Below are 12,583 nucleotides of genomic sequence, written 5' to 3'. Positions count from 1 at the left end.
AGGCATGCCCAGAAAATACCCCCTGCCCATACAAATCCCTCTGTAGGAAGAAAGAGAAGAGCCATTGATCAGCTGATATGATGGATCTGGCTTTCAGCTGGAGGACACCTAAGTGAAGCTCCAAGTGATAGGAACTGAAGCTGAGAACTGTGTGGTGGAGGAGGGCAGCCATACTGAGTGTTGGGCTAAAACTACAGAACTGATGTGTACATGTGAAAGGAGAACCAGAGCAGACAATAGTGTGAAGTGGGACCTGTTAGCAGTGGAGCAGTTGATGAACCTGGATTAAGAAGTGAGACTCACAAGGAAAGAAGTAGAATGCAAATAGAACTACAGTAGGAGAAGTACAACGTGAAATAATCAGTGGTCAAAGGAAAATGTACAATAATACAGGTCTGATTTGTGATATGAGTTTCTAAGAGATTTACTTTAGTTTGAAATGTGACCTGTACAAGCTGGTTAGGAAGTGGATATGCTGGACTGATTGCAAATAAAGAATCAGCCACCAAGCAAGCAGAATTTATATTTCTATGGCTCCCAATATTTGGATCATGGAATTAAAAGTATGATTATGTGAAAGAGCACAAATTCTCTGCCCCCAGTGTGAAAGTTTGGGCAGATAAAGAATAACCTGTAAAGTACTTATTGATTTAGATAGTCTTAATATGGGGGGAGGAAGGGTTGAACTTTAGGACCTCAGCAGAACAATACTTACCTGGCAGGGGGAATACCATGATCAATAATGTGGTTCCCAGGGTGAGGCTCTTACATTGCACAATTGACAGGGTGGGTACTGAAAGTAGTGCAGAATAGCACTGCTGTAAGGATACACAGGCTCACAGGAGACCTGACTCATTCAAAGTGTTGAGGTATAATGCCTGAAGATAAGGTATGGATAAAGTTGTAAATGTATACATTTTGACATAAAATTATTTTATTTGTTTGTTTGTGTGTTTGTTTTTTTTGTAAGGTCGCAATGAGTTATCTGAATGCAGGGGAAAGCATAAACTGGTGGCGCTCTGTTAAAACCTCTGCCTTACATCTCAGAGTCTGGGATTCAGTTCTGCTTATGAGTTAGACTCTACATGGTGCCACATATTTGCTTGCCTATTTCTTTATAGTGCTTATCTTTGCTCTTGTGGCATTGTCTGCAGCTGAGAGTGGTGATAAATTCATAAATCAAATATGCTGCCTTTAATGGTTAAGTGGAACATCTAAAGAAAAGTGAAGCAAGTCAATGTGTAAAATATACACACACACAAACACACACACACACACATATATATATATATATATATATATATATAGTGTATATATATATATATATATATATATATTTATATATATATATATGTATATATATATATATATATATGTATATATATATATATATATATATATATATGTGTGCATATATATATATATATATATATATACCCCGGGATTCATGAACCTTGCGCCAGGCGCACGCATGGCGTAGGCGCCACAACGCCAGACATGGCCACCGAGCGATTCAGGTACGATCCAAACCCACGTGCATCACCGGTGTACGCCGGAGTTGCGCCGCCTCCGGCGTAGGTATGTTAAATACCCCATGTGCGGTGTTGCACCATGCAAATGAAGGCAAGTAGCGATTCACGAAGTGGCGCAGGCGTAGCATAACAGCACGGCAATGTAAACCAAAAGAAAACAGTTTACATATATCCAAACATGACATAGGAGTAACGGAAGGCTGCCAACGTCAGGTGTCATACTGGTGCAACATGGCAATGGGGAAAGAAACCAAGAATGTCAAAAGAAAACATGCAGAAAACGTAAATAATGACATAAATGTTATGTACGCAAAAATCACAGCAGAACCCCAGGACATATCCGCGGAAGGTGAGGAACAATGAAGTAATATGACAATGTCATAAAAGAGCAGTATAAGACACATCAGCATCACAGCCACAATACACCATAGTATGAATGGAAAGCCACAACCACAGCCCAAGGGTTGCCAAGGAGTGGCGGCGGTGTCTGGCACCGTAACCATGTATTAGTAGTCAATGCCATGCAAATGAGGCAGATAATACTGAATCGCAAAACCCCCGCTGGCGTAAGGCTGCACCAAACGGCGCAGCAGTAATACACCGAGGAGTGGCCTAGAGGGAATACCTGTCAATCGCAGAGTGGTGTGCCACTGTAGGAGGAAGCACATTGGAGCCCAGCAAACCTGGGCTGTACAATGCACATCACAGCATCAGGACCGCGGTGAGGAAATAGATGCGCTGAGAGTACACAATGCACGCACAGATGCATGTGCACGAGAATGACTACGTTCCCCAAACCAGTCATGTGACGGCCGCCCCGTCAACAACCATGGATACAGGAAGGTGATGCGGAGAATATGAGGAAATGCGGAAGCAGTGTAATTGGAGTCGTAATGAGCAATTAACACCAATCAACCCACGAAGGGCAATTGGCGGCAGCTGACAACTCTGCATGCAGAAACCTGCAAAACGGCAAAGGGGAGGCATATGAATGCAAAGAAAGTAGTGGATGTTGCACAAATGCAAAGAGCGAAGAACCGATACAGCACAGCCAAGTAGAGAGTTAGCATAACGGCGGCGGCAGACAAAATGCATGAGATGCCATGTGCCTGCAGGATGCACTCCCGGAAATAGTAGGTGCAACGTGCAGAAACAGTAAATTAAGGTGTAAAGCTAAACCAATGCAGGCAAGTGTAATGTAACACCAAAGGCAACAGCGTTGCAGTGCCAACGGTAAAACACGGAAGATAACCCACAGATACGGCAGCAGAGACACACCCAATGACATCACCGGGTGTACAGCACAACACTATAAAGTGGGAATGCACACAACACAGAGCGTGAATTCCCAAACGCTGCGCCTTACGGTGTAAACACACGGGGAACTTTTAAAATGTATATGTTGGGTGCTGCCGTGGCCGTGATGCATCGGCATGTGTTAGAGACAGACGGAGTTGCGGAGGAGGGTGCCGACAACTACCGGAGGCCTCAGAGGAGAAGGAGAGTGTTCAGACCAAGGGTGACCTACCAGGGGCTGCAAGACCTGGAAATAGTAGAGTGTTACAGGGTGGACAGGGACACGTTACAGCAAATAGTGGAGCTGTGCCGGCCAAGCCTGAGAACAAGAGACAACAGAGGGGAGCCCATCCCAGTGGACACAAAGGTATGTGTAAGCTTGCGAATACTGGCAACAGGTACCTTTCAAAGGCCAACCGGGGATATAATGGGCATCTCACAGGCATCAGCATCCAGGGTACTACACCAGTTTCTGGATGCCATGTTACGACATGCCCATGAGTATATATACTTCCCCAGATCTCAGGAGGAGTTGGCTAGCAATATGCGCCACTTCCACCATGTGGCACAATACCCGGAGGTACTGGGTGCGATAGACTGTACTCACATAGAAATCAAGTCACCACCCGGTGAGCAGGGTAGACGCTACATAAACCGCAAGGGATTCCCCTCCATCAATTGTCAGGTCGTGTGCAATGCGCAGGGCATTATCATGGATGTGTGTGCTGGCAGCCCTGGAAGCTACCACGACTCCCATATCTGGCATGCCTCACAGCTGTATCAGGTATTCACCAGGGGGGACATCACACAAGGTCACCTTGTGGGGGATGCTGGCTACGCATTGGAGCCGTGGATGATGACACCCATCAGAAATGCACACACACACATGCAAGAACGCCATAATGAGGCACACGCACAAACCAGAATAATCATAGAGCGTGTGTTTGGGATGTTGAAATCACGGTTCGGGTGCTTGGATACATCTGGTGGAGCCTTGCAGTACTCTCCAGGCACATGTGCCCACATATTCATAGTATGTGCTATGCTACATAATATGATCCTGCGGAAACAGCTGCTGCAGGGACATAATGGTGTAGGGCCACCAAGCCCGCCACAACTGCCAAGGCAAGCACAGGCACAGAGCGTTCAGCGCCATGAACACACTGTGCCAGCCCCAGTAGGCAGACGGAGGCGCACCAATATGCCTATGCCTTGGCAAAGAGGGAACGATAGCACATACTCTGACAGCGTAGGCCCCATGGACTGACACCTCCCTACCTGCACACACAGTGAAATGGACGGCACACAAACATGTCCGCCCGTAATGTGTACCGTATGGGCGGTCCCATGTGTGACTCCAACATAGGTAGCACCCAAACACTGCACAACCAACAGCCAGCGGAGCATGGAACGCCAACACCTCAACTGCACGCGGGTCCGACAGCAGACGGCGTAGCCGTATGCTGCCACGTTTGGCGCAAGGTGTCTACATATGTACATATGTGCATACACAGATATGGAGATAGATATCATTACACACGTAGAAATATATGTACACATACATAGATAGAAAGTACAACAGGTTAAACAGGGAATCACAGGGATGCAAGGTTACAGAGAAGTAAGACGCGAAATCTCTACATAGTAAACATAGTGAACGACAACCCGACTATCCGGGAGGGTGGACAGAGCAGGGAACGCCACCCATGGAAAGGTCAACCCACCTAAATGCATATTCGTCATTCGGGATGATCGCCAGGCCACGATACAGTAACAGGACATGTGCGTGTAATATTCTTAGGATATGAGGGCGGAGGTTGACACCGCCGCCGGCGATGTGGTCAACGTTGGTACTGTGTGCAACCGTCCCTGCGAAAGCGGCAGTATGTGTATGTGTGAGGTGAGTGTATCGTGTGTTCCGCTGTGCCAGTGTAATGTGTGTGACACTGTAAAATGTGTATGTAGGTGACATGTGACAGGCGGAGTGGAATAACATGTGTAGGCATACAGTATAGGAACCACAGGCGTATGTATAGCAGTACCCACAAAGTAGTACTGAGAGCTCCTCACTGGCTAGGCGTGTGGCGATGTAAAACGATGCAAAGCGAAAATGTCCCAGAATGTACCACAGGAGTATAGCCAACATGAGATGCAAAGGACGCATGTACAAACCATCACCATATGTATGGCGCCGACATGTTAATTCCAACACGATACATCGGCAACGTTATGCAGCAATAGTTATGTACCGCGGAAATACGCATGTGCTACCCCGGCACCGATCGTGGACACGTATCGTCCCGTAAACACCGCTGAGTGTTCTACGAGTGTTAAACAAGCAATCGCCACCCGAATAGGTGGCAACCGGTAGCATACAGGCCGTCCCAACTACAGGACCACAATGACCGTAAATATCCGTGACAAAATGCCAAGGGATAGTCGGCACGCATTTAACAGCTGCAGATATACTACCGATGTGATGGAGGAATACATGCAGGAAGCACACAAGCAGGCGGTACCGACAGCAGACGACATCAACAAAACCTACACTCCTAGAACAACAGACAGGTAACTTGCAGCTCCCCAGGCAGGGATGGAGCACACACACAAGCATACCGTGTATGTACAAATGCAAGGCCCACAACCCGTACCCGTCACCCACAGCCGCCGATATACCCCATCGCACATATCAAAGGGATACAAGCCGAAATAGCAGCAAAAACATACAGGCAGTTAATGAGAGCGGCATACCCGCAACATCTCGCGTGGGAAACACTATCAGCAGCGGATGCATACCTGCATCCGTTGTGTACAGGAATACAAGAGCTATGTTACACATCAGAATGCAAAACGCCATCGACAGACGCCGCCAGGACATGGACACCCACATGTGGAACATAATACCATACCCAATGCACACAATCCACGGCTAACACCACAGCGAAATGTACCTGACGCCACACATAGCGGTTGCAGTCACACATAACATAACACAGTACATACCATCCCCACGAAGGTAGTGCAAATAACCAACGCCCAGACGATGAATGAACTATGCCCTAGTTCCGACGAGTACCGTACGAATGGAGGAGATGCACAGGTGATATGCGCATAAGTACACACCGAGGAACAGCTATTGGTGTGATGAACCCACATGCCGCAGGTGACGACGGATATAAGTAAGACTCCCAGGATAGTCAAACTGTATGTTCATACCGAACAAAGACGTTATTCCCACAAGAGCCGATCACTTGTCAGTAGCGAGACTCAAATGGAATACGGAAAGCAATACAGGAAAGGTATGTAGAACCCACGAGATGTACTGGTGTGTAACGCATGATATGTATGACGAATCTGCACTGTATGTGAACGGTGTTTGTCAGTAAAGATACCTGTCCATACAGCAGAGAGTGGTGAAAGGTGGTTATGTAGTGTTAACCCGCTGAGCATACCAACGAATGTGGACACCGTGTGCACAGCAGTGGGACATCATGTACACAGCTGGGATAACCCAAGGGGTGCCATAGGGATTTAAAACACAGAACAATGCCACCACCCACGCTGATGCTGGCAGTGGATGTCCAACAATGAAGTGCCACAGCAGGGGATAGGACATATATGTATAGTGTCACAGCACACATGTGTATGTGCAGATATCGTCGATGTCATACGTAATGTGTGCACGACGTGCACGTATGCCTCGCAGTAGGGGTGACCATGTCAAGTATGTGTAATGTAAAGCTATCATGATGGATACGTTCAGACATTATACACAGTATCACAGGCATAGCATGCATGATGGAGGTATGGCCTAGTGTTATGTACATTAACAGGATATGTATGGCCTGCACATATGGGACAGAGTAGTAGCAGAATAGCCACCTGAAATGGAAGGAACATCAAGTAAACATGTCCAAGCTATCTGTAGCAGGTGCAATGTGTGCAACAATGATGTCTGGCAGGTCCATGTGTAAACACATGTGCAATGTACACAGTAGTGTCACCCCCCCATGGTACTGTCCACTGAACAGCAAAGGTGGATGTCAACTGCATGTCTACACAGTACTGCCGTTGTGGTGGTCCCATGTGTATGTGTCACCCTATCATCAAGGGAGCTATCACATGACCAGTGCCACAGTGTGTCCCTGTGGGATGTCCACAGGACCTATGTTCTACAGCATGGTGTGTGTCTAGTCTGCGTAGGTAAACAGAAGCCCAGGCTAAGCAATGTGGCTTGTGTGCACATATGCATGAGTGCTTCATTCACCCTGCCCACTGCAAACACCATGTAGGAGTACTACATGCATCAGTAATGTGAAGGATATGGCCCATGGCAGAGTAGATGACAACCCTGTGTAAGTGGTATGCAGATGAGTACAGATGTGTTCCCCGTCTGTCATCTGCATATGTAAACTGTCTGAGCCTGGTATACATCACGGCATGACTATACCGTGACATGGAAAGGTGTAGCCATTGTGGAAGGCACACCACGAATGTGTTATAGTAACCCTGCCCGTGTGTAGATGTGTGTATGGCACAAGTACAAAGGCTACCAATATCCCAGCAACACACATAGTCCAGATATGTGTGGCCCTGCAGATGTGTACCCACGCCACAGTGGAATATGGCAACCACAGCACCATGTGGGGCATGTGTGTACAGCAACCATGTACAATGTGATATGCATGTATAGGGACAGTATCCACGTGATACCCAGTGGATGACTGTCGCTATGCAAAGGTGATGTGTATGCACCATGTGTGATGTATCTGATGCAATGACATCTACACGATATATCTGCCACACCGACACCTGTATGGTTGTTAGCAGTATGAACTGGTGGAGCTAGAATGCTGCCAGGTATGTAGATGTGGGATATGTAGGCATGGACATTACTCCGTGACAGCATGTTGTGTATGTAAGCAAATAGTGAACATGAGGGGCCACATGACTGAGGACTGTGTAATGCCACATGTACCTTACATGTCGTAGGTAGCATGATATGCTTGCACCACTGTGTGACCTGTCCAGGAGTCACATAGCCTAACATCCTGAGACACAGGGTATGATGTGATGGTGGATGTGTACATTGCCAATACCAGAATGTGGAATGGTGCTGAAGGGCAATGTGGGGATTATGTCTGATCCGTTACCCTCTGTACCACACCAACCACCTATGCAATGGTATGACAGGTGGCCATCATGTGGATGTGGTGTGCTGTGATACACAGAGGCCCAACAAGGGTGCCAGTAAAGGCATGGAGGTCGTCAATGAGTGTGTGAAGCATGGATGTGAGGATGTGCCCCAGTGCCATACCGAATGGTGCAGTCATGTCTGTATGAATGCAGTCCCACACGTGCAATGCACTACCACCCATGTGTAGTGTGATAGATGCGGTGGTGTGGTGGTCAAGGTACACAACGTCCATGAATGGGCTAGCAGTTAATTCAGTGGGCTGCTGCAGAGACACAAAACAACCAGTTTGGCGGGATATAACAGCTAGGGAGATTGGAGGTGACATTGGGACAGTGTCCTAGGACATAACGTGTGCATGGCAGTACCATGTATGTGTCCACAGGGACAATGCGATGTCCATGTATGGATTGCAACCCTGTATTGAGTGAGAGTGTGTATTATTGGTAGGTATCCCATTGGCTGGCATGTTGACAACAACATCTCTGTCGGCAATGCCTGGGTGACTGTCGTATGCTACATTGAATGTGGATGTAGCCAAACAACACAGACATACCACCACACTGCGTGAGGGCCCACACTGCAATGTATGGTGGTCATGTGTAGGTAGCTAGCTGTGGAGTATGTGATGGACCACGAGGACACACCATGACTGTCAAGTGATGCACCACACACATTTGAACATACCCACCTTGCAACAGCCTGCACATGCGCCCATACAGCACATGTGCATGGAACATGCATACCACCGTGGCGTCTGTGAAAAGGCCAGTACCACCATGTCTCTGTGTGGAATAGCATGGTCCCTACCAGTGCGTACATGTAGCGGAAGTGCATTGTGATATGTGTCAGCATAGTCATGTATACTGTCCGGCTGCCGGGGTGCCATGCCATTAACTACCCCCATCAGCAGATGTCGGTAGTACCGGCTGTTGAACACATGTACCATGTATGCTGCAATGGGTGTGTGTCCAGGGTGTGGCTAGCAGGGCGCAGCATATATGTTCATCAACCAGAGGGGGGATGTCTGTAGGTATAGCACACAGACACATGGAGGTATGGTGCATGCCGAGGGTAGTGTAGGTATGGTATGTCTTGTGTAATGTGTCACCCAGCTATGTGTAGTGCATGGCCAAGCATGTGTGGGTACATGGGAGTCCATACTAGGGAAGTGCATGTTGCTGTCAGCACATGGCAGTAGCAACTGTCCGAGGTGCAATGTACAGTATGATAACACAGCCAGCATGTAACCTGTGGTGTACAGTGTACTCACCGTCACTTGTCACAATGTGTCTAGCGGTCACAAACATGGGTATCCGAACATGGAGTACCTATGATGCATTTGTCTTTGAAAATCATACAGTATGTGTGTAAATCACTGTGTGATGTGGGATCCACTCACCTGTGTGTGTTGCAGTCCAGGTATGTGCCTGGGAGGTATGATCTGTGTACAATCTGGACTGGCAGGTGTGCTCTGTAGAGCATGCAGGCAGGTCCCAGGCACCGCAGATTAATGTCAGGCATGCCTTACTGTGTGTGCAGTGCTTGTGTACAGCACAGTGGAGGGTGGAAGCATTGTCACACATCACTGCATGCTGTGCCTGCCTGTGACAGCCCTACTGGTGACAGACATGTGACACCGCTGCAGAGGCAGCATAGCATGTGAAGATGTACATGTGGGCCCCACACCCTAGGCAGATGTGTGCAGGTCATGTGTGCCACAGTACTGTGGTTGACCATGACTGTCATACTGGATCAATACCACATGCCTGCATAAGTACAGTATGACCATAGTCAACAGTCGCAGTGACAGAGTAGGCAAATGTACAGTATCCCCGTGTGCAGACCACTGCCTACTGTACACTTGGCTAGACACACACCCAGAGGGTGAATACACCATTGAGCCATCAGATGTCCCAGTCCACATAGCCTGTACAATGTCATCACAGGGTGGTCACAATAGCATGTGGTAAGACAGACATGTTGTACCAGGTGATGTGTCATGTGTGCATATGTTGATTTGTACAGCCGTTCACATGTCTGCAACATACCGGTGCATGATGCATACTGTTTCATGATGTGTGGAACTGCACTGTGACACACAACAGGGCCATCTGACACAGGTGTGTTGTGAATGGTGTAACCCATGTTCACACAGGATACACACTGCTGCTGTTGGCAGCCATGCTGGTGGCTACCAGTGGTGCATGCAGTGGTCATACAGACATACTGCATACAGTGTTCATGCAGGGATGTCCATCCTTGTGGATGATGTGTTGCTACGTGAAGGTAGGTGTGTGTTGTGAATGTTACACATCCAGATTACACCATCTGGTGCAGTCATGGTTGTCGACAGCATCACACACATCCACAGCAGTCAGAACCCTGTCCTGAGAATGTGTGTCAGTCACCCTCGTACTGTGTGACATATGTGCACATGGCAGAACACCTCCCACTGTCATCTAGCATGGCTACGTGATGGCTGTAATGTGCCGTGATAATGTACAATGCTGGTAGCCCAATCAAGTACTTGGAATCACACACAGTACGCCATGGCTGCCATGTAAACCATGCACAACAATGACTGTCTGACAGACACAAACAATGCATTGACATGTTGAACATGTGCACATGAAAACTCCCAATGAGGTATGTTGCACATATCGATGTACAACTGTCATCTATGGCCATAGCATGGGTGCAGACGCACATGCCCCACAGGCAGTACCACGTGATGCAGGTAGGGGGCATTGCATGTGCACATGTAACAGTTGCTGTACCGCCACATGTCCTGCATAGCCGTCATGTAGGGGTAGTAGTGGCATGTGACTGATGGACATGCCTGTACATTTGACCATGTCCCACAGGAGATGTGTTATGTGTGTACAACATGTGATATGCCGACATCAAGCTGTGCAGTGTACGGTCGCCAGTGTACCTGTATGACTTGTTCTGCGATGGGTGCAAAGGCACATAGTACTGCATTGCATGCCCACAAGCCCCACACAGGTGCATAGCCTGAACATACAATACAAAGAGGGTGTGGGATGATAGCAACCCACAAGAGGAGATGGGTACGGGTGGCAACCCACTACCACATGCATGGGTATGGTGTGCATGTCTATGACACATTAGCACCTGAGAAGCTAGCAGTACAGCAGTACAGGGTTGCATGCAGATATGTTCAACAATAGCCCTGTGTGTTCCACCACTGGCCCGTGGATAGACAGACTCCAACAAAATGTACAGATATGATATGTGCACAGCACATCACCGATGCCTACTGTAGAACAGGCTGACTGTGTAGACATGTGCACAGTAGGTCTGCGCCAGCCGCACTCAAACACGTTATGTGCCGAACCACACCAATAGTCCAGGCCATGCCAAAGATGGACGTCCATGCATCTGTGTATGTACGTCTGTGAATGTCTCCGGCGTAGCAGTATAGCTGTGTCACTGTTCTTAACAACATAATGAATGGGTTGTATGTGTGAGGGGTGCGTCATATGTGTATGGTCAGATCGACGATACCATCAGTGCCCCTGCTACGTGAACATCCCTGTCCCCATACATGGATACCTATGCTGTGCCCAACACCACGTTTCCAGAGGGAGGGATGGCGGTGTGCAGTGCACCAGCAGACATGGGGGTGGCAGCAGGCACTGGATGTAGACATATGTGGTACCCACGTCAGTCCAGGCAACCATCCATGTGCACGGGATAGCAGTGTGTGGCCACATACAGCACTGTGTAGATCAATATCGCAGCACATAGCACCTGTCAGGGTTACAGTGTATGCATGGGTGTGTGATACCTGCATGCACCAGACACACCCCACCAAGCAGCGTGCAGCCTACCTTGCATAAGGCCAGTGTCCACACCATGGTGATAGACATGTGTAATGTCCAAATACACATAGCAATGACATATGGAATGGACAGCCACCCTGCCAATATCATTACCCCCCAGGTGGATCACATCCCAGTGCCATGTATGTGGCATACCCTGCCATACCATGCAGCCCTGCCCAGCAAGGCTGCATGTGCTATCACAGTCCTACATGGTGCGATGGACAAAAGGCACTGTCACTATCAACCATACACAGCAGTAACGTTACGGTGATGCACTCTGTGGTGTTACAGGTGCTGTGTGCTGTTGTGGACAATGTGCGTGTGTACATGCTATGCATGACCTTCCCTACTAATGTGGCATGGTTACACATTGTCCCATGTGTATCACATGTGCAACACAGGTGAGCCGTGGCAAGTTGTCCAACACCTGTACAGTGCTGTGTGGATGTACATGGCACAACACATGCATGTGCAGGTGTCCATGTGTATGTGTACAGTGCCACTGCTGATGTTCATAATGGCCACGTATGTGATGTCTATTGACATATACACAGCATCCAGGTGAACAGTAGAACTGTTGTCACATGGGGACCCATGCCAACTGATATGGACACAGGTGTAGCCAGGTACACATGTCCACAGCAGGCTAACATCAACATGGTGCGTGTACAGTGTGATGAGGTGACACACAGATATGATATGACACCCAC

General features: G+C 48.2%; 1 pseudogene; it reads left to right on the top strand.

Annotated features, from left to right (window-relative positions):
- Positions 1 to 707: 707 nt before the first annotated feature.
- LOC122788437 lies at positions 708 to 828 on the top strand (annotated as a pseudogene).
- The last annotated feature ends 11,755 nt before the right edge of the window (positions 829 to 12,583 follow it).

The sequence above is a fragment of the Protopterus annectens genome, chromosome 13.part0 (genome assembly GCF_019279795.1).
Source record: "Protopterus annectens isolate FY-2018-M chromosome 13.part0, PAN1.0, whole genome shotgun sequence".
Classification (NCBI taxonomy): domain Eukaryota; kingdom Metazoa; phylum Chordata; order Ceratodontiformes; family Protopteridae; genus Protopterus; species Protopterus annectens.
The sequence above is the reverse complement of the archived record's forward strand: the minus strand, read 5'-3'. Positions and strand labels throughout refer to the sequence as shown.